We start from the raw sequence: 4,226 nt of genomic DNA on the forward strand, positions 1-4,226 counted from the left end.
CTTCCCCAGCCTGAGGACGGAGGGAGGGATCAGGGGCTGTCAGCTGTGAGTCAGAAACAAATGAGGCATTTCTCCTTACCCTTTTTACTGGATGTTGCTGTACCTGCAACGGCACCCTGGCCACCAGTGCCTGGGATCTCTGCACGCCTCACACAGGGAGCCCTGGCACTGTCAGTGCCCAGCATCAGCATCCCACTTGGTGGTCAGCCTGCTCTGTGGGGCAAGGGGTCTCAGGGCACCTGCCAGACTGCTCCCTCCTGTCTCCTGGGCCAAGAAAACTGGGGTGGGGGGACAGGCATTCCTATTGCATCCCCACCTGCATGACTGCTGGCCTGTGTTGTCCTGCTAACCAGGGGAGTCCCCACCACAGGGCAGAGCTGGAGCTGTCCCATGGCCACCCAGGGATGGGGGCACCATGGAGGCACCACATTTTTGGAGAAGAAGCTTCCTCCCTGACTTTCTACTCAACCCAGTCAGGAATCTGAGTGGCAAGCTGAGAAAAACCCCACAGGGACACCCACAGACTGGGAATGACTCCCCCAGGTCATGCTCAGGGCAGGGAGTGGGGATGGGGTCAAAGCTGCCAAGCCCAGGAGGTAGAAGCAGAAGCCTGTGCCCTTAGGGGTGCCTGGAGATGATCATCTTCCCATCCTGTAGGATGGCAGGAGAGCCTGAGGACCTGAAGCAGTGGGGAGCTGGACCCCCACAGCAAGGCCCCCCAAAATCTTATAGACCATCTGCTCTTCATGGAGACAAGTCCCATGCTGCTGAACTCAGACCAAGAAGTGGGTACTGCCAAACCCCTCATCACAGTGGGAGTATTAATTGCTATCGGGGAGAGAGGTGAAATGCCTGGAGGCTGATCCTGCCACAGCCACAGATGTAACCTGCTCCCACAAGTACAGGAGGGGGGCTGTCATTAAATAGAAAATTGATGGGTTGTTCAGGCCAAGGAGGCACCTTGCCTTTGAAAATTGAAATTAAACCCAGAGAGGGGCTTGATTTTGGGCCAAGCAGAGCATCCTGTGAAAGCACATAGGACCAGGACGGCTCCAAGGGGCAAAAAGTCAACAGCACGAACCCAGCCAGTACAAAGGGTTCTCACACAAGTTGGTTGCACTAAGGCAGCAGGAGGCCTGGCGCACTGCTTCATGGGACCACACAGGGCTGGCTGCCACCTCCATCACCCTGCCTTTCACGCACAACTACTCTGACAGCTTCTTTGTGCGAATGATCAGGAGAAAACATCATAGGCTCAGCTGTAGGAAGTTAAGACAACTAAAAAAAAAGCTGTAGCACCACTGATTACAAATTACATCAGTGGAAGAGCCTGTCCACACTATCACAGCAGATACATCAAATAATGACTCTTTGGATAAACAACATCCAAAGTCGGTGGAAAAGGAAATGCAGACCGTACTGAACTGAAACCCCGTAAACCCAACAGCACAACAGGCGTTTTTCACGCCAACACAAATTTAGGTGCATCTGCAGAAGCTGATGTTAAAACAAAGGAAAGAGGAGAAACTGGTGCTCTCAAGGAGGGGCAGGACTGCTGCTGGGCACCCCTGAACCCTGTCCCTGCAGCTCCTCCAGGCCTCTGGAGAGCCTCAGGGTGCCGTGTGCTTTGGCTGAGGGGCAGCCAGACCAGCAGGCCTCCTCCTTGGAGAGAGGCTGGGCAGCATCAGTGGGTTACACCAAAACGTGAAACAAAACTCTGTGTGTGTTGGGGGCAGGAAGAGACACTGCAGCCACAAAAAAGCCAGGTGTTTGTTGTGCTGAAGAAAGTGTTTTTCCCCCAGCCAAAAAGCTTTAGTACCAGTGTAAACCTGTCTGGTGTAAATAACCACCCAGGCATAGAGGTGGGTGGGCTTTACAGAGCTGTGCTGGTGGCACCAGGAGATGGGTACACCAAAAGGCAAATTTTCAAGGCATCTCAAACCTACTAAAGATGCTCTACAAGAGAGCAAGTGTGTCCCGGGACAAACCCTGCTGCATGACAGTTCATGGGGTGTAGGACCTGATTTGACTCTCCAGCATGCCTCCTTGGGGCTCCCACGAGGGATCTCACCTGGGATTTTGAAAACCAGCCAGAGGCTCCCAGGAAAGGGGGTGCTGGGAAGGGACCTGTCTTCATGCCTCAGCTCAGCAGAGGCATCCTGTGAATCTGCACAGCAGAGACACTTCCTCTTTGCTTTATGTCTTCCTCTCTCCCCTCCTCTCTCAGGGAATTATCCCAAGGAGCAGAAGACCCAATTCACCCCCCTCCTTACAAGAAGGGAAAAGCACATCCATCTCGGGAACAGCCCAGCTGCTCCGCAGAGCCTTGCAAGCTGGAGGCCAGTTGGCTGCGCCAGCAAAGACTTAATGATAATGGTATGGCTTGTGCAAGGCGCCTGCTGACCGTATATGGCACGGTGCAGCTGCAGCCTGTCAGACCCTGTGAGCCCTGGCAGGGGGAGCCGGCAAGGCAGGGCTCCCTCCACCCTGTGGGGGACCCCACTCGCCGCCCGGCACCCAGCCGCCAGCCCCAGGGGCTGTTATCAGGTGCAATGTCCCAGGCACATTCTCTTTGCTGTCCAGCCAAACCATGGGCTTGGGTCCATGTCTGGCTTCAAAAGCATTGCCTTTTCCAGGTCTGCGGTGCTAAAGCAGGGCCAGCAGCCAGCAGCGTCCTCAGGGTATTGAGCAGCCATTTCCTTGGAAAAGTGTGGACTAGTTCTGCAGAAATCCAGCTGATAGCTGGGCAGCAGTTTGCAGGCTGAGCCCAGGGGTGTTGCAATCATTGTGCCTAGCAGCATGCCATCGTGTCCCAAAATCTAAAGACACATGCCTGTGAAGGATGCCCCTTTTCCCTACTTCAGACGAGGCCAGGGAAGCTGAGCCCTATGGGTCTGCCACATGGGGTCCTCCAGGAGCAGGGGACCCCTTTCATCTACCTGTGTGAGGCCAGCATCCCTCCAGAGTACCATGCAGATGGGCAAGGGGAGCCACTCCATGGTGTCTGCATGTCCCAGGGGATGAGTGCTCCCCATCCCAAGTCCCAGCCCACAGCACTACATTGCACAGCAAGCAATAAACTTTTAGTCCAATTCCAGACCAAACTGGGGTGCAGGAAAAAAAAAGCGCACTTGGGACAGAATTTTTGCTTTTTCTCCTCCCAGAGATTGAGAAAAGAATGAGTTTGCTCCATTTTTCTGCTATTAACTCTTTCATGCAACTTTCCTTCCCTTTAATCAAGTCCACTTAGAAATGGAAAACGCTCCTTCCATAGGAAATACAGAAATGAGCTGAAATGAATTCCCCTGGGAAAAGTCAGGGTTGAACCTGCCAGCACACTCATAACTAAAGGGTGCTTTGGAAAGCAGGGAAGGACTGAGTGCCAGGTTTCCAGCTCCATCTTCTGCAGCTGGGGCTACTTGGTCCTCTCACACGGTCCCAGGAGATGTCACAACTAATGAGCACTAAAATTTCCCTGGTTGCAACCACATGAAGCACACCAGCGTCCTGCCAGCTGGCTGCGTCACCTTCCCCCCGCTCCTGGGAATGCGAGCGCCCAAGACTTGCTAAGTGTTTGGGATGGTGAAGGTGTTTGCTAGGAGAGGTTTCTGTGTGCTCTGGTTACCATGGGCTGCACCTCCCCAGGCTGGCTGTAGGACCCCAGCCCTCCAAGGTGCACGACTTAGCTTGTCCATGGCTAAGCCACATCCCCACTGGCCACCTCATGTCCATGCTCAGATGGGAGCAGCCATGGTCCGAGCCAAGCGCTGTGCCAACCACAAACCCCGCTGGAAAGAGTGTGGCTTGTGGTGTTTCTGCACATGATCATTTAGCTTCCCACAGCAGATCTCTGCAGGAGGAGGCAGCAGAGAAACCCCTCCAAGCAGGAAAGCATCACCTCCCCCCACACAGCTGCTGGGAGAGCTAGCTGCTCTCCCAGCACAGGCAGGTGATGCCTTGTGAGCATCCTACCATGGCCATAGAGCAGGCTCAGCAGTACCACAGGAGGGTCTCACACTCACCTACCTGCAGAAAGACCCAGGGGAAGACCCAACCCATGCCATGCAGCATCTTCCAAATCCCTTGACATCCCTACTCAAAGTGGCACCTTGGCACTTTTTCTTTGTTTTTTTCTTCACTCCCCTGCAAGAGGCAGGACAACCAGGATGTGGCGCTTCTCCCCTGCTTGAATTGCTGGCTCATCTGACCTAGTGCGAACTTTCCCG

The sequence above is a fragment of the Nipponia nippon genome, unplaced genomic scaffold, assembly GCF_047370975.1.
Source record: "Nipponia nippon isolate SJK-2023a ecotype South Korea unplaced genomic scaffold, ASM4737097v1 scaffold_5, whole genome shotgun sequence".
In the NCBI taxonomy this organism is placed as follows: domain Eukaryota; kingdom Metazoa; phylum Chordata; class Aves; order Pelecaniformes; family Threskiornithidae; genus Nipponia; species Nipponia nippon.